Here is a 19,991-nt window from a genome sequence, read left to right as displayed (position 1 = left end):
TATACATCTGCTTTTAAACTTTCCTGTACTGCTTGTACAAAATGACTTTTTAAACCAATTTCACTTACAAATTGATGTATTTACTCGTAGATGACTATTATGTGTATCAGTTTAGTCGTATATGAGAATTTATACATGGTTATGCTATAAATTATTTTTCTTTTAACTCTCTCTTACATCATTACATAATCTGTATTTTATATTTTAAATAATGTGTATAGAAAATTTTTTATTAGCAATGAATTTTAATATTAAAATAGTGAAAGTCACATTAATAATTATTTTATCAAAAGGAGTAACTGCATCTATTATATTTAAGAAACTTGGACTAGAATTATTCTCATTTTACTATCAGAAAATTGTTATGTTCTCCTCAAGTTGATACTATTTACAAAGGCTTCCTTATCAGAGGGCATAAGAAGAAATAGGATGGGGACCTCACTGGTCATATGTCTGCTTCCATGCTGCGTGCTAACTTTTTATTGGCAGTAGGATTCCGTTGGAGAATTTATTTTGTTGTACTATATAAACTATTAGAGATATAATAGGGACAAGAAACACAGTTCCTGTCTTAATCCATTTAGACTACTATAACAAAATACCATAGATTGAGCTCCTTATAAAAAACCAGAAATTTATTTTTCACAGTTCTAAAGAGTGGAAGTCCAAGATCGGAGTGCCAGGACGGTCGGGTGAGGGCTCTTTTCTGGTGGTAGACTTTTCCTTGTATCTTAACATGGCAGGAAAGGTTAGGGATCTCTCTGGGGTCTCATTCATGAGGGCTCCATCTTCATGACTAAGCACCTCTCAAAGGTCCCTCATCTTGGTACCATCACACTGGGCATTAGGATTTCAACCTATGAATTCTGGGGAAATACAAATGTTCAGATCATTCAGTTCCTTTCAATTTCTGATAATATAAGGCCACTTATTAATAGAACATGACACTGAAAAAAATGACTGAAGCCAGTTTGAAACTAGTAGCAGCTCTAATGGGTGGTGGGCAGCGTATAAGCTAAATCTTTTTTTTTTTTTTAATATTTTATTTATTTATTTATTTGACAGAAAGAGGCACAGCGAGAGCAGGAACACAAGCAGGGGGAGTGGGAGAGGGAGAAGCAGGCTTCCCGCTGAGCAGGGAGCCCGATGTGGGGCTCGATCCCAGGACCCTGGGATCATGACCTGAGCCGAAGGCAGACGCCCAACGACTGAGCCACCCAGGCACCCTGTATCAGCTAAATCTTCTGTTACACAGTTCCTTGTTCACACTGGCTTCTTCTAATTCAAAGACCAATTTAATAACTGCATATGTCATTAGGCTTTATTACACTATTCTTCCTTTCCACTGGTCTTGTCCTTTTCTCAGGGTATAAAAATGTATAAATACATAAGTTGATAGGGCTTACATTTATCCTAAAGTACTGTGAAAATAACATGAGGAACAACAACAACAATAAAAACTATGAGTATAAAGCTAAACTGCATTGATGATTTTAGTCCCTGAGTAGATATATAAATAAATATATTGATGAGATACAGTGTGTGAAATGCCCTGGCCAATTCAGGAAGCCACACCTACACTGTAGATGGGTGTTTTCCTTCTTTTAGTAAGCAACCACCTAGAACCTCTGAAGTTAAAATTGTACATATACAAAGGGGGTGAATAGAAATCTACAGACTTCCTTCTTGACTTCACTCTTTTGACTCAGGGTCCTATCATATATACCCCCTTAGTGGATAACTTTCTAGAGTATTCATTGATTCAGTAATCTTCTACTTTATATCTATGTTCCATGAATATTTCAACTTGTAAGGGAGAGTGAATCATGGATAGCTATCACTAACATACATTCTGAAAACATATGTTATACCAGACTTCCCCATTTCCTTAAATCGTACTAAGTCATCATTTCATTATAATAATAATAGCAGTCATTTATATTTAATTCTCATGAGTGATGAGGTGATATTATTATCCCACTTTTATAGATAAAGAAACTGAGGTACACAAAGTTTAAGTAACTTCCTCAAGATCACAGCCCCGGTAAGAATGTTAGTCAGGATCTAGTATTTGCTCTAAATTATTATACTATTCTGAATTCTATCTTCTTTAACCAATGATTCTGAATTCTATCTTCTTTAGCCAATGAAAAACAAATTGCTAGGTACCTTAATTAAAATTAACAAGGAATGCTGGATTTTCCTAGCCAAAGGTATGTTTTGCACTTACCTTGGACATCTCAAATCACTGGACAATATTTTCCAACCTTTATACCTTAAGAGTCTTTCTCTAGAATAGTGTCTGCCACGTTACAATCCTTTCTTGGCTTTCTCCTCATTCTGATTATTCCATCTCATCTTTCTTCTCAAATTCCTCCTAAACATTTGCTTCTTAAAAATTTTCAATCTCTACTAAGGTTTTGCCCTTGATTCTCTTTACTTCTTCCTTGGCATTTTCTCCTTGGCTGAACTCGCTTAGTTTCATGACTTCATCCATCATTTATAATCAATGACTCCCAAGTATATGTATCTCCAACTCACATATTTTTCCTCAGTTAAGCAGTTTCTGTCTAATAGACATATTTAGCTCTATGTTTTACAGGGACTTCAATATATCAAAATAATTATATATTATTTGTTTTCTCCAAGTGCCTTCAGTGGTATTCCTCATCTGTGCTCATCTATGCAATCAACCTAATCTTCCAAGGTATAAACCCCAGAATTATTCTCAATTTCCAAATTTCCTTCATTCTTATTATCACATTGGTCACAGTTATGGGTTGAAATGCATCATTTCAAAAATACGTTGAAGTCCTAACACCCTGTACCTCCTAATGTGACCATATTTGGAAATAGGATTGTTTGCAAATATTGTTATTTAAGATGAGGTCATCCTAGAGTAGGCTGGGCTTTAAATCCAATATGTACTTATAGGAAGAAAAGAAGAGGGAGAGACACAAAGGGAAAACATGTCATTTCCTTAAAGGTGGAGGCAAAGATCGGAGTCACACAATTGCAAGCAAAGGAAAGCCAAGGTTTGCCAGCAGACCCCAGAAGCCTAAAGAAGGACATGAAAATTATTCTTGCCTAGATGTTTCAGAGACTATAGCTCAGCTGTTCCCTTGATTTTGGATTTCTAGCCTCCAGAACTATAGACAATAAATTTCTATTGTTTTAAGCCACCCAGTTTGTGCTACTTTGTTATGGCAACCCTAGGAATCTAATACAGTCTCTATGTCTTGACTTTTATTTTTAATGCCCATTTCTTCCTTCCTGCACAGTTTAAGGTCTCCTGGTTTTGTTTTGTTTTGTTTTGTTTTGTCTCAACTATTTATAAAGCTTCTGTCAATATTTCTCTCCCATCAACCTCAAATAATATAGCCAGATTGATCTTCCAAACATACAAATCTGATTCTGGCATCACTCTGCTTATATATTTGCTGGCCTTTCACTGCACATAGGACAAATCTCAAATTTCTTAATGTTGCTTATAACATATAAGCCAGCTTCATACATTACACAGGTGCTCCCATGTTATAAAGCCAGCCAATGCTAAACTTTTTTTTTTTTTTCAGTTTTCCTTGAACTTCCTATTCCTTCTCAAACTTCAAAACAACTGCATATGAAATTCTTATTTCCAAGAAAACTGCCCTTATTCTGCACCTGCATCTTATGCTCTCATCTTTCAAGACTCTGCTGAAAATTAACTTAGAAAGTAAAAAGAGCCTGAGTCCTGGGATCCTTAGGATGCTTGTTACAGATTTTTAAAAAACAGGATCATCTTCACATTTTATTGTCATTATTTATAAAAGTGTGTTTCCTTGCCAGACTTGGATCACTGGGAGGGTAGGAGCCATGCCTGGTTTGCTCAGTCTTAGCTTAACTCCTACCACCTAGTAGGTCCTGATAAATAGTATTTGTCAGGTACTGGGGACTGCCCTTCTTAAAGTCCAAATATAGTCAACCCTCCTCTGCATTGTTGCCAGAACTATCATCCTTAAAATTAATATGAGTTATTTTAAAATACATAAATCAAATCTTAATGTTGTATGAGCATTTGAATTATCCTCACTTAAAGTTTTAGTATATACCAGTGGTTTTAAAAAAATATGAAAACCAAATGAAGTTCTTGTAAACTATTATACATCAAGGTGTAAGAGAATGCATGTTTTAATATGTATGTCATTATGTGTATAATAATGTATTTTTTATTATTGTCTATGGTAATTCCAATAGGAAAATTTCTGGAAGGAACTGCTTTCTTTTCCTGTGATTTTTTAATTTAAAATAACATGCTTCTTGGAATAATAAAATAAAGAATACCTAAGTTGAGTAAAATAGTTATGTCCCAGCATTTACCTTGTTACCTGAAATGTTTTGAGATCTAATCTGTATTGTCATAGTTAAAACTTACTTTAGAAGAATAACTGCATAGGGACCAGGTAACATAATGTATTGTCCTGAGTAAAATTTAGCTCAGTTGTCATCAAGATTCAGGGAAAAGAGAAAAAAAAAAGTTATTAAAAGTTATTTCCTGCATGGAATCTTTATAATTGAGCCATTCTAAATTATTACTATTCCTTCAATAGGATCCCACACAAATAGTTAAATTATTCAATATATGAACTACAGTAAATAGTATAGACAGAAGCATAAGGCATCACTTGTATCTAATACGTACTTCTCTATGATGTAGAAGCCAGTTTCATCTATATTCTTTACAGAAAATAGGCGTATTTCTCCTTCTAATGCAACAATGCTTCTTAGCATATTTTAAAAGGATTTTTGGTGATGCTTCATTGCTACACATAGATAATAATTTTGTCTACTCTAAATAATAGTCATTCATTGAGGCATTATTTAACAGCCTAGAGGTCATTATATATCTGAAAAATAAAATAATGCCTTTCAAAAGGAGATCAACATATTTAATATTAAACGACTAGGATATGCTATTTAATCCTTTTTCATTACTACAGCTTAATTTGATTATTATTAACACAAAAGACGACCAAAAGAAGATCAATTAGGAATAAAAATGAAAAACATGTCATCATGATTACAACATTTTTGTAATGTTAAGTTGAATCACAAATGGAACTTTGTGCTCAAGATGCTAATTTTCCTGACAATGAAGTTATGGATTCATCTCTATTTTTGAAGGAACTCCAAAGTTATGATTACAACCTCTTATTCCAGAACTTGTCTCCCTTATGACAAAGAACCTCTGTCCTTTCAATAATGCTCATCACCACAACACAGTGCTAAATAAACAAAACAGAAATGGACAAGATGTGTGTATATGAATGATTTATGAAGTGTGGAAATTTGAAATTGCTTACTCATACTAAGATAGAATTTTCCCAAATAAAATTTGTACAAAATGACCCCCACAAATATGTGCAGCCAAAACTCATACATATACATATATACATATATGTCCCTATGTATGTATACACACACAAACACACACACACACACACACACACACACACACACAGTAAAGTCCATAAAGCAATACACAATTATCTGTTGTTGGCATTGGTTTTGAAGTTGTTGTCACAGCTGGCTATTAAATGAAAAGCAGGTATTAATAAATAGGACCTGATGCCTAATATGACATTTTACAATGTCAGTGCTGTATGTATTACAGGAAGTTTATTTTTTAACTCCATGAGCTGTCACTGGGAGCTAGAATCAATTTTTTAAATGACCTTAATTTGCAATCATGTACAAAAACCATGTAATAACAAACCAATACTATGCAGAGCTAGTATAGTCATTTCTTAAATATACTGTAACAGGAAGTGCTCAAAGGAAAAGGTTTGAACTACAAGGATTTTTAAATCATTGTCATACTAGGTAACTAAGAAAAATTTTATTTTAAGCATAAATCTCCAAAGAGCGAAAATATTTTAAAGTGCAGGTCACAAAGCTCACAGTAAACGAGGCAAAGAAAGACAAATTGTAGGGACATTGTCTACAATATCATTTTTATGTGGCATGCTAAAATATTCATACAAAAACCTGTCTCTTCAGCATTCCCTTCTCTGCTTCACTAGACGTAGAGGTTAATACTTGTCTTCCGAGAGTTCCACTGAATTCTCTTATATCTATCACTTGTGTCCTCATCTCCAGAGCCACCTTGGTAAATATTTGACCACAGACTTGATAAGCCAGGTTCTCTGCATGCCACTCCAACATTCTTCTCTTAAAACCTCCACATAAAATCACCTTACTACTTAAAGTCACATTATCTTTCTGATATAACTCTCTTTAATAAAAAGTATTCAAGAAACAATTATTCTGATACATGTTCTGCAAAAATAAGAATAATTTTAAGTAAAATTTACTTAAAACCTCTCTGCCCTCTCCTGACAGGGCTCCCCTCCAGTCCTGAGAGTGCCCCTAATACAGAGGCTGCCTAATGTATAGCACCCAACTACTCTCTGAGGTCTACCCTCCTCAGGCAGTGCTCTTGAAATATAATTATCTGCCCACTCCTTTAATCAAAATGCCCATCCCATGCTCAGTGCTAGCTATGCGGGGAAAAATTTGGTAAGTCAATATATATGGACATCTGTTTACATGAGCACCTTAGGCCACATTTTTATAGTAGAATTTCAGATGCTTAGGAGAGGTGTTGCGTGACATATTTTGAGTATTAAGAGCTTTCACAGCATATCGTGGAAACCTACTCCAATTATATAAAAAGTCAACCTTTGACATAGATGTATGCTAAAGTGCCTTAGAGTATTAACCTATGTATACAGCAGGAAATGCAATTTAGAAAACAGTGACTCATGTGTTATTTATATTTTGATTACCAAAATTATTATTTAATATGCAATCACAACTCTTGATTATAGGTACTCTTACTTATTCCTAAAACTAAGAATTTTGTTTAGAAATGTATATGTTAGAATGAGTATGTTACTGTTGAAATCAGTAAGATATGATATTTTAATAGTGTTACCATGAGAGGAGTAAAATATGACTAAAAATATCCTATCATGTGTTACTGGTAGAAGTCTCAAAATAATGAAGAAGAGCAATTCTGGGAAGAAATAAAAAGATTAAACTATAAGTGATCCAATGGACACAGATTTGGAAGATTTATATGCCGCAGCATTCAAACAACAAAATCATCTGGCTCACTAAGATAAATTCCTCCATCATAATCCTCACATCCAAGGTTTGTTTTTATGGGTCATTTTGTCACTCTTCTTTTAAAATCATAAAGGTGATTATTTAGCTCATTTCCAATTATATCCAAGGACATAGGTTCTGAAAGAAGGAGCATCTAACTCCACAAATTTCTGGGTCACTCAACCTGAGTCCCAGTCTTCTGAGGTTTTAATTCAACAAATCAAAAACTAAGCATGGGGCACCTGGGTGGCTCAGTCATTAAGCGTCTGCCTTCGGCTCAGGTCATGATCCCAGGGTCCTGGGATTGAGCCCCTCATCGGGCTCCCTGCTCAGTGGGAAGCCTGCTTCTCCCTCTCCCACTCCCCCTGCTTGTGTTCCCTCTCTCGCTGTGTCTCTCTCTGTCAAATAAATAAATAAAATCTTTAAAAACAAAAAACAAACCAAAAAAAAGCATATTATTTTGACTTCCCTGTAACTCCAGCTACACTGATCTCTCTGCTTACTGTACATACCAGGTACTCTGCAATTCAAAGCTTTTTGTCCTCCCTTTAGCTAGAATGATCTTCTCCATCTCACCCTACCCCTATATCTCTATGATTCCACTTCATTAAATCCTCTACTCTTTACTCAACTGTTTCCCTCATGGATTCCCATGCTCAGAACAGTATCTGAGAAAGAACAGAAATGCCTAAGTACTTATTGAATGAATGAAAAAGTGAATTGCCGATGATAGAAAGGTGAGGGTATAAGAACGAAGTGGTTACCCGTATTACTATCCAGACAATAGGATAGATTACCACTTGTTCTATCCTAATTTATATTGACTTTCCCATATTTGGCAGCACAAATGTTTCAATATTTTTTCTCCTTCTTAGCCTTTTCTCGGTAAAGTATCCACAGATTGAATGTTCCTTCCATTGCAAAATTCTTACCATGACTAACAATGCTGGTCTTATTACAACCTGAGCCTTTGTATATGGGTTCTAATTTTCCCCAGATTTAACTGAACTGTGAGTACCAATAAAATTACAATAATTCCAGTAAAAAAAAAAAAAAAGGATTATCAAGCAACTGTTACATTTTAGATACTGTGCAAAGTTATAGGGACTAAAATTAATCTTACCCTCAAGGCTCATGATGACAATGTACACAGATGAAAAATTTTAAGGAAGAAATGGTGATATGGTCATTATGCGTTTGAGAAACATCAATCTAATAGCAGAGATTAAATTTTTGTGAAGTCCATAGAGAGGAAATCCTACAGAAGTCATGAATTAAAACAAAATTAATGGAATGAATGAAAGAACAGAAGCCATAAATATTTAAAAGGGGAAGTCAGACCTCATGACTAATGGAATGTGGGAAAAGTGAGAAAATAGTTTTATTGACACATAGTAATGACTTGAGAAATGGTAAGCTATAAAATATAGATAGAGGGAAAATGGTGGTTAGGTCGTTCAGTTATATTTGGATTAGGTTAAATTTTTTGTATTCATAGTACTGTCAACTGAAAATGTAGGTCAGACACTCAATAGTGAGGTCTGGGCTGAAGCTGTAGATCTGGAAGCACCAGTGTACAGAAATGGGAAGTATAAATGTGGAATCATGAATAAAGAATATAAGGAGGAAGAGGAGAGGGCCATGAAAAATTTTTCAGTAATTAAGATTTGAATGGAAAGAATAAAGTGAAGATTTTAAACATAAACCGATTCTCAAGATGTTTGTTGAGAGAGAGAAGATAGAAGATAAATGAATGTAGAAATATATGGTTAACAGAAGAGTGTATAATGAATGAACTTGTATTGATTTTACAAATTTTATATTTTACGCCATAGATGTTTTATACATTTCATTTTTAAGTGAAAATACATCTATTTTACTGATGACTGCCTAATTTAGCACTTATTTTAATTTTCTCACTTTTATGTTATGTATCACAGCACACAAAGATTAGTGACCAAATTATATTCACTTATTGCCACTTCCCAAAATTAAATGACCCTTTTTTTACTATTTGAAAATGTCTACTAAGATTAAACTATGTCAGATATTAGCATTACACTCTCATAATTCTTTTTTTTTCATGACTGCCTCATTTCATTAGCACCTTGGATACACATGCTAACTGTCATCTCTGCTTTAGATAGATGCTTTGCAGCCATTATTCACTCATCATGATTAAGTTCGTGAGAGGACTTAGCTAAAATTACTTTTTTTACTTTATTGGATACTAATCAAACTCAGTGAGAAAAAGCACTCCAGGGGCACCTGGGTGGCTCAGTCAGTTGAGCTTCTGACTCTTGATTTTAGCTCAGGTCATGATCTCAGGATCGTGAGATTGAGCCCCGTGTAGGACTCCACATTCACACGGAGTCTGCTAGAGATTTCTCCCTCTTCCCCTTTAGCCCCTCTCCCTGCTTGTGCTCTCTCTCTCTAAAAATAAATAAAATCTTAAAAAAAAAAAAAAGAAAAGAAAAAGCATTCCATGTGGATTTCCATTAACTGTGTGCAAAGGGGATGTTATTATTCCAGATTATACCTACAATTATGATAGTCCCTTTCACAAATTTATGTTGTTGATTACTACATGGAAAATATGAGGTATGTATACATAATTCATAACAAATTCATCACCTCCTTGTAAAAAATAATAAACTTAACAGAACAAATATACATTGAAGTCTAGTCAACAAGACCCTTCATATATGAATCATATTTTTTTTTACTTTAGAAGGACTGGAACAATGTAAGAAATTAGTTGAGTAAGATAAAAATCTTAACTCTCCAGAGGCTCAAAATAGTATATCAGATATAGCTCTTAATCTGGAATGCAAAGGAACACACAATATTGTGCAGAAAATTTCAAAGAATATATAGAGCACTGAAGCTTACTCAGTGGATCTACTGAGGTCATATGCAAAATTTTATATCTTTTGAAAAGAGGGTATCTTCCATTTTAGTTTTAAAAGAAATGTTGGGATGTGTGGTTTTCTCAGGACACGTGGAAGCCCCCAGGAAGACTGGCTAGGACTTCAAGTGGTAGAAGTGAAACAGCTGTAGGGGTAAAACCCTTGCTTCACCTGAAAGGACAGACACCAGCAACACACCCACTCCCCAGCCCCTGAGCAAGACCCTGACCTCCAGACTGTTCCTCCAGCCACTGCAGCTATCCCTGCAACCCCACACAACAGTGGCAGAGAGAAAGTCATCTTGCAGGGCCTCCCTGTTAAATGGTGTTAGGGGATTTGAGACAAATGACAGCAGAGGTTTTTAAAGCTCAGAAGACATAGATCTGTTGTGCCTTATCAGGCTAGAGGGTATGTTCTCACTGATTGTGTTCTCTCTAAACACCTTCTAGATAGTGGCAGATGGGAGTAAAAGTAATTCATTCCTCAATATCAGTGATACCCATACTCTAAAGTATACAAGAGAAGGAGTGCCTGGGTGACTCAGTCGGTTAAAAGTCTGCCTTCAGATCCTGGAGTCCTGGGATGGAGCCCTATGTCAGGCTCCCTGTTCAGTGGGGAGTCTGTTGGCCCCTCTCACTCCTCCCTTCTTTCTCACTCTCTCTCTCAAATAGATAAATAAAATCTTTTAAAAATAACAAAAAATAAAGTATATAAAAGAAATCACTAGGATAGCCTATTAAAAAAAATCCAAGCCCCACCTCAGGAAATGATAATTAAGCTGTTTTGTGCAGAGCGCAAGGATTTGAATTTAAAATACAGGTACACATACACACATATACTTGCATGAATCTGATGCAAGTGGTCAGTGAACCAATATCTGAGAAACAATCCTGCAGATATAAGAAGCCAAATCGTTGTTGTCTGCTAATAAATGTTTTGGTTTGGAAGTGAATCACAACCTCCTGACATTTCAATTTTAAAATTCACAAAGTTACTGAAGAAAATAATATATTATTTCATATATTTATTTTCGTCTGTGGAATAGCTATAATGAGGACATCATTGGAAAAGCCACTTTGGAAAAAAGCCCATATCCAAATTGATGAAACTGACACAGAGCCAATATTACTTAAGGAATGGCAAAGAAATTGTAAAATATATAGTTCAATGGAGAAAATTTTGTGGAGCATAATACCATACCTTGTAAAAATTACAAAAGCTTTCAGAACTTATTTGAATTTTCTCCTTCTGCACATTACTTTAGCTCATCTTTAGCAGTTTGCATATATTAATTTATTTCTGTGGAAATACCATCTTGACTTAAATGGTCAGAATTCTTGATGAGAGTCAGCATATAGATTATATATTTACCTATAAAGATGGAAGGTTATCATTTGGATATCCCAGAAGATCATGAAAAACAAATTTTTGAAAGGAAACTCTAGATGAAAAAGACCTATGATTTATCCAAGAATAATAAGAAATAAAAGAAACTTTGATCAATTGTGACCAAATAGGAAAGTCTCAATAGGAGAGATGGGGAAATGAATAAAGACTGAAGGTCTTGGTATATTACATTTTAGATATACCACAAGGGAAAAAGAGAAACACTATTCTCATGAAAGTGAAGATATATATTAGATGAAAGGGTTGCTTAAAGTATAAATTCATGGTAAGAGTAGGAGCAGGTTGAGAATTGGGAATAAGCTGTTGGCACAGACTTGTGAGCTTAAAAGAGAGCAGTTTTAGGAAACTGAAAGTGAGGAACTCATACTATACAAATACAAAAAGGGATGAAGATAGAAATTGATAACTGTTGGGTAGAAACTAACCTTTTCTTAAGTTTGTCTTTTTGAGAATATAATTTCAGACATTTATTACTGTCACATAAACAACAAATGTAGACTTAAGAGAGATTTTATCCAAAAAGACTATTGCAACAGGGAGAACAGTCGGAACATTCTAGAAATGTCTCAAAATTAAACAGAAAAAGTTCTTTCTTTTATAGGGTAGCATAAGCAGGGCTGGAAAGAACTTTGTGCTGGAGAAGCGTAAGCAGATAGAGGTGAGCAGATGGCAGGATCGGGGGGAGGGTAAATGGGAATTTTTCTCCCCTGCAGTCAGTCCATTCTTAGAATGAGTCTTTAAGGGCGAATGTTATGCTTGTTAGTGCTTGTCTAAGCTAAGGAGTGAGCTAAAGTTCAAGAGCCTATAGGGAGGAGAAAGCCTGACTAAAGTTAGATCAAGTTCAATCAAGTCAAATGAATGGGTAAGTGAATGGGCAAATGTGAGCACTTGGTCATTACAACCAGACTATGTATATGTGGAAGGTTGGGTAGGTAGATAGATAGATACAGAAAGAAAGAAAAATAGAAAACAAATTGAGCTAAGAGCATCTGGATGATAAACAGTTCCGTTTGACTGCAGGTCACCATTAAAAATAAATAGCTCAGTGTTGTATAGTGACGCTTCAGATGTTTTGTAGTTTTGGCCTAAGGACACAGCCTAAACAACTGACTTTTCTCTTCCTTCTCCCCCTCGGATGAGCCTTCCCCCCACCTCACACACCACCTGGAGCTCATTCAGTGTGGAGGCTGAGCCGCGGAAGAGCACTTCTTTTCAGATAAGGTGGATCTTAAGCCGCTAGAAACGAACCTGCACTCAAGGGGCCTCTGACCCTTTTTTTCTTCCCCGCCTGCCCCCACCCAGCCTCTTGACTTTTGCAGACACTTTTTGTGTTCCTTATTGCTGCCACAATCGGCATGACTGTATAGCGTTCAGTTAGATCATTTACATACCAAGAGTTATATTAAAGCAAAATGCCCAAATGAACATGTCATAATTTTTGTTATAATAAATATTAAATTTACAAGTTAAAAAAAAAAATAAATTCTATGACCCCTCTCCCCAAGGCTCTTGCCCTTTCTAAGCCTAATGTCTCTCAGGGGTATAATGAAGGCATAAAACCAGACGGTCTCTCCAGGGCTCCCTGCAGTCAATACATTATGATTCTCTGAACCCCTCTTATGACTAAACTATGAAGGACATCATATAATTAAGACAGCTAAATTCAGGGGTGCCTGGTGGCTCGGTCAGTTAAGTGTCTGCCTTAGGCTCAGGTCATGATCCCAGGGTCCTGGGATCGAGTCCCGCATCTCGGGGCTCCCTGCTCAGCGGGAAGTCTGCTTCTCCCTCTGCCTCTCCCCCAGCTTGTGCGCTCTCTCTCTCTCTCTTGCTCTCTCTCAAATAAATAAATAAAGTATTTTTTAAAAGACAGCTAAGTTCAGGAAAATGATTCGTAGCCTGGGGATGTAGAAGTAATGTTGGTAATGTGGAAACTTTGGGAAGGAAGTACAGGTAGGCTCTGACTCTCTCCTCATAGGCTCTTCATGCTGTTTGTTGTTGGGATCACTGCTGTAGGTGCAATTACTCTGAAATAGGGTTGTTTTCTTTCTCTGTCTTCCTCTCTCTTTCTTTTTTTTTTTTTTTTTCTCTCCAAAACGGAAATCAGAGTTTTAGCAATTTTTTCTCAAAGGTGGAGAAAAAAATGCCGGAAGAAGATAAAATGGGAGCCAAGTAATTTAACCCATTAACATACTAAAGTAAAATGTATAAAACTTTAGAAAACTAAATTACTTTTTACCTAGTCTGCAGAGAAAGAATTTGTGCCACAACTGTCAGTGGAAAGTACCCTATTTGCTAAATGATTTATTTCACTTTTTCCTATGAGAAATTAAGATAACATAATTCTTTTTACTTTGGCCATTGAAATCTGATCATATCAACATGAGTAACCATTTATTTATCATTATATCTAAGAAGGAATTAGTGAATACTAATACTAATACTGTTTTTGGAGCTCTTGTGGGAATGTGTTTTATTATTTTTGCCAAATATTTTATATTGCATACTCTTACTTCTTTCAAGTGCATTGATATTCTAATTAACTATGTTGGATGAGAGGGACAACTCTGCGAGAGAGTCTGCTAAAGGACAAGGCTCACAGCAGATTCATGATTAAGCAGAATTAAGGTACATGCAGTGAATAATGGTTTCTTAACATTTATTTTTAAAGAATCAAATGTATATAAGTTGCATATACAAGAAAACTTCCAAACATTATTTTGAAGCTTTTACAAGTTTTACTTTCTCTCTTCTGATGAAGTAAACAATTTCTAGCAAAGGCATGCATTCTGCTTTCTGTCTTATTGGTGATAGATTATGATGCATATGCAAACCCCTTTCCAGCCCTTTGGCCATTATTTTCAGTGTATTTGATCACCATCCAGCTTTGCATTGTCAGTTTACTGCCTGCTTCTCAGAAAGCTCAGAATGACTTTCATCACAGTGGGTACAAGGAGGTTGCTTATAATCTGTTTAGCAAGAAAAGTCTTGAGGATGCCTTGCTCTCTCTACTCTCAGGGTCAGGTGTTATCCTGTGTGGTGATCTGTCTTGGTTATGAAGGCCTGAGGGGGAGAACAGCAGTGACAGTCTGTTCTATTTTGTACTCTGACTGCAAGCAGCAGGGTGCTCTGCATATGGTACTTTTAAAGATTTAACGATTAGGATTTAGGTTCAGTCTGAGGGAAAGATTGATTTTAGCATATTGGTGAACCTTAGCTTCAGGCTAAGAATAAAAACCTTACTTCTCAAGTCTGATGTTATTACTTTTCATTTGTTTTTATTGATTAGCTGTCAGTGATAAGATCTTGCCTCTCAAAACGAGACAGGTGCTGGTAGCCATTTTTCCTTTTTTAAAAGCTTTTGTAGAAACAACTTATATAAAATAGAAATAAAGGAGATAGAAATGAAAACAAATACTCATGTCATTTTGGAAATAGTAGTTTGATGTAAAATACTGAAATATTAGAACTTTACTGACTCAGTGAGATAAATTTTAGAGAAAATAATGAAACATACTTTTCATGGGTAACCCACACATTTTTATCTTAAGTGATTGTATGTATATTTATATACATATATATATATATATTTACATAGGTGCAATTACTATGTATATTGCATAGCATAATTACTATGTATATCCCATATATATATGGGATAGAGAGAAAAGGAAAATATTTTTAAAATAAGATAAAATATTTTTCAAAAATTCTATTACCCACTCCATAGCTTGACTTCTTAGGGAAGAGGAGGAGGACATATTTGACACTTTTGTTAGTAGAACTTTTATTTTTTTATTTTAAAGATTTATTTATTTATTTTAAAGAACGAGAGAGAAGGAAAGAGCGTGAGTGTGCAGGGTTGGAGGAGGGCAGAGGGAGAAGGAGAGAGAAACCTAAACAGACTCCACACTGAGCTTGACATGGGGCTTGATCTCAAGACCCTGAGATCACCACCTGAGCTGAAACCAAGAGTCAGATGCTTACCAACTGTGCCATCCAGGCACCCCATTAGTAGATCATTTTAAACCAGCCTGTCTACTAATAATCATGTAAAAAGACAAATAATAACAATGGCCTGAAAAGAAAGGCAGGAAACATTTTCTTTTACATGAATAATCATTCGAGTAAAAATAAAATGAATACATAAATTAATAAATATATTTTTAAAAATTAAAAGTAAAGAAATCTTATTTTCCACTTATAAGAAGTGGGAAAAGTAAAGGGTTTTTATTATATTTATGTATTTTTTTTAAAAAAGGACATAAATACAAAATGAAAAACATTTCTAAAAAGTGCACTCTAGAAGTTCAAAGAAGGCCATGCACATACAGTAACTTCATTGAAGTAATGGGAGTTCTGTTTCTTTGTATTTACAGTAACTGTGTTATTGTTTTATACACAAATAACAAAATGGAATATGGAGTACCACAGGGCTGGGAAATAGAACTCTACCCTATGCAAGCTCAAATGAGTCTGAACATTATGAACTAACTCTCCTTGGGACCCATGTGGCAAAGCCCTGGTGTGTCGGGATCTCACTATACTATTGGGAGTTCTCCAAATTAATATCCCGAATACAACTTTTACCAAGGTGTAAGTAACTTGAATACACTAATTAAAAGCTTAGTAAAACATATAATATCAGCAATAACTGCAGCAGTTTTCTAGAACATAGACTGACAAAATATTTTTTTTCAGGGAAGATTAATCAGTGATAGTAATAAGATTGACAACACAAAATGATTTTTAAAACAAAGCAGGCCGACGGTTGAATTGATTTCATCCCATAGACAATGCACCCCTTTTTTTGTACCCCTGGACAAGGCACTCTCACTCTCCCATGGTTGGACCACCACTGGAGAGAATAATTAGTAAGTACTTCACATAGAATGTGGCATGAGATTTAAGTTTAAAAAGACTTAAATGACATTGATGTTAAAATTAATTAGAACCCTCTAAATTGTGTTTGGCAGAAATTTAAGTCAACTTAATATAAGAAGGCAATTATTATTAGTGTACTATAGTAACTATAGAATTGAAATAAAATTTTCAAGAATCAAGAGAGTTCCAGGTAACTCAGGCTCCAAAACAAAAAATTAAGTTATTGTGTTCCATTTCTTCCTCTCACACTTTTATACAGTATGGGAGAACGTGTAGAATCTTATTTGGAATTGACATTCTCTATTGTAATTTTGGCATGTTAACATAACTGTTATCTTTGGAGTTATATTCAAAACTTCTGACCAAGAAATAAACAGAGACTGTCCCTTACTACCTCCCAGTTAAAAACACTTATGAAAGGAATTTGATTGGTTTGGCTTGTTATGAGTATGCCTCTCATAAATTACTTCTGAGCAGATTTTTTAAAAATGGAATTGAATATTTTTGCCTGAATATTTATTTTTAAACTATACTGCATTATAATTTCTGTGCGTGTGTGTTTCCCAGTTACCATGGAAATCTAGAATATTTGAGGATAACAGCTTAGGTTCACAAAAGTCATGAGGAACTCGAAGATTAATTGGAAAATTCTGTGAAAATAACTAACAGTATAATATTAAGGCAGAGTGAGAAGTTATTAGTTACTATATTAAATATCTGTTTAACTGTATTAAACAAATGAAAACTCTGGTGAAAGAGTCTTAGATATATGAAATGAGCCTTCTCAGTACTCAGACCAAGACAAATATGTTAAATGCTGTGAATATAAGCTATGAAGTGTACAAAATATTGTAAGAGATATTTCCCATCTTTGCAGTATTTGGAAAGATAAGGGGCATGTTAAATTCTCTAGCAATATCCATTCATCTGTTGAAGGACATATCAGCTCTTTCCACAGTTTGGCTATTGTAGACATTGCTGCTATGAACATTGGGGTGCATATGGCCCTTCTTTTCACTACATCTGTGTCTTTGGGGTAAATGTGGTCCATATATACAATGGAATATTACTCAGCCATCAGAAAAGATGAATACCCAACTTTTACATCAACATGGATGGGACTGGAGGAGATTGTGCTAAGTGAAATAAGTCAAGCAGAGAAAGTCAATTATCTTATGGTTTCACTTATTTGTGGAACATAAGGAATAGCATGGAGGACATTAGGAGAAGGAGGGGAAAAATGGGTGGGGGGAATTGGAGGGAGAGATGAACCATGAGAGACTATGGACTCTGAGAAACAAACAGGGTTTTGGGGGGGGGGATTGGTTAGCCCGGTGATGGATATTAAGGAGGGCACGTACTGCATGGAGCACTGGGTGTTATACGAAAACAATGGATCGTGGATCACCACATCAAAAACCAATGATGTATTGTATGGTGACTAACAAACATAACATAATAAAATTTTAAAAAAATAAAAATAAAGTTTTCTAATTAAAAAAATTATCTAGCAATATAAAGTTGTATCTGATTGATTTAAAATGAGTATCACCATCAACAGGTATATTATATTGATTATATTATATTATATTATATTATATTATATTATATTGATTATATTATATTATATTATAAATTATATACAAAAATTTAGAGGAAGAAAATTCATAGTTCACTAGGGTGCTCAGCTCCATGGAAGATAAAGGCTTTGAGCAGGGAAATAATCAATGGGCAATATTTGGATCTAAGTACAAAGTGAGATATGGCATATGTCCATGTGCAAAGGCACAGAAAACAAATAATCTTGAACAGATTATTCTCACGGGAACAACTTATTTATATTGGAAAATGGAGGGAAGAAATGGAAATTTAAGATGCAAACTGAGAAGAGTCTTAAGTACTAAGGTGTGTATGACAATGCAGAGCTAATTAAGTATTTTTAACAGAACAATGAAGTGATGAACACAGATTAATTTGACAGTGGAGCTCAGGATTGTTGAAAATAAAACAAAATAAGAAACTGGAAACAAAAGAACGATGAGATGTCGGTCTAGGTGTGTGGTCATGATAGCATAGGCTAGAGGAAGAACAGGCACCCTGAAAAGGTAGAGCCTTGGCTAGAGGTTATTCACTGAAAACTGGTGATAAAAGAAGGGGACAATAAGCAAACATTTCTGAGGATTTTATTCTCAAAATCTCTGCCCTCTTTTTGAACAGCCTTTCTAGGGACGCCTGGGTGGCTCAGTCAGTTAAGCCTTCAGCTCAGATCATGGTCCCAGGGTCCTGGGATTGAGTCCTGCATCGGGCTCCTTGCTCAGCGGGGAGCCTGCTTCTCCCGCTGCCTGCCACTCCCCCTGCTTGTGTGCTCTCTTTCTCTGACAAATAAATAAATGAAATCTTAAAAAAAGAGCCTTTCTAGACTCTCATTATTTTTCCTAATTGCATGGAAAGGTGAGAAAATTATTGTAGCTTGACTGTGCTACATTGACATACTTTATATTGATATAACTGATACATTGATATAATTTATATATACAACTGATATAATTGACATATTGATACAATTAATACATCGATAGAATTGGAATTCTGTTATTGAAGGAGAGAAAAAAATGGTTAAACATGGATACAGGAAAGACAATATTGCATCTCTGCAAAAATATTACCAGCAGTCTGTTTTTAATTAATAGAAAACTGAACTTTAAGTTTTTTTTTTCTAAAAGACATAGCAAATTCTGGAACTGGAAGTAAATTGAGTTTCCAATTTGCAGTTAAAGGCCTGAGCAATTCTGATATTACTTGAAATATCTTCCATAATATTGAAAAAAAAAGTTTGATTTTAACCAAGCATATTCATCATGCAATCTCTATTTCATCATATATTTGAATGAGAAAGTAAATGGACATAAGATTCTATGATATTTTGAGCAAATATAGATGGTGTAAAATTAAAAAGTTTTATGTATTCCTACATCAGGATCAAGTCACGTATTTTGAAATGTTTAGAGAAAAAACAATCCAGGTGGGTGTGAAAGAGTTCCAGTTACATTAGCGTTCCATAAATATTAAAATTAAGATAGGTTAGGGTAGGAGTTGTGCAGAAAGGGATGAAGATTTTTCTCTTATTGTAATATACTATATTGTTAGATGCATTTTATAAATATGAATTAATGCAAATAACTATGATTGTACTTACAATAGCATGGCACATAAATAATAATGATTGCTATATATTCACTACTACAGTAACGTGCTTGTGCTGAAATATGATCACCCGTTAAGTAAAGGTCAAGGAAAGACTTTCTAATGTTCTTATCTGAGTGACTTAATTCTTGCTGCTGCAGTTTGTAAATCCTTACACCTGCTTAGTTGGGGCCTATTTATTACACTGTTACACTACTCTCCAGTTTATTGCAGCCACAGTACCCATTTCAATTTAAAATAACACATCTGCATTTGACATATGTAATCATTAGAGGCAGAAGGGATCCCCCTTCCTTAAGATTATCCCCCTACCTTACCATGGTACAAGAAGGCATAAATGGGAGTAATGGGATGGAATTAAGAGAATGGCAAATATCTGTCGTTTCCTGACTTGTTAATTTTAGCCATTCTGACGGGTGTGAGGTGGTATCTCATTGAGGT

The 19,991-nt window shown here is 34.9% G+C and overlaps 1 long non-coding RNA gene across 1 annotated transcript in view; it reads right to left on the bottom strand.

Moving 5' to 3' along the window:
- Positions 1 to 594: 594 nt before the first annotated feature.
- Positions 595 to 19,991, bottom strand: part of LOC118522453 (uncharacterized) — a 71,104-nt gene continuing 51,707 nt past the window's right edge. The window contains exon 3 of the long non-coding RNA XR_004910632.2: positions 595 to 866. This is a non-coding gene — a long non-coding RNA (uncharacterized LOC118522453). The remainder of the gene's footprint in view (positions 867 to 19,991) is intronic.

Source organism: Halichoerus grypus, chromosome 3 (genome assembly GCF_964656455.1).
Source record: "Halichoerus grypus chromosome 3, mHalGry1.hap1.1, whole genome shotgun sequence".
In the NCBI taxonomy this organism is placed as follows: domain Eukaryota; kingdom Metazoa; phylum Chordata; class Mammalia; order Carnivora; family Phocidae; genus Halichoerus; species Halichoerus grypus.
Note: the sequence above shows the minus strand (reverse complement) of the source record. Positions and strands in the feature narration are given on the sequence as shown.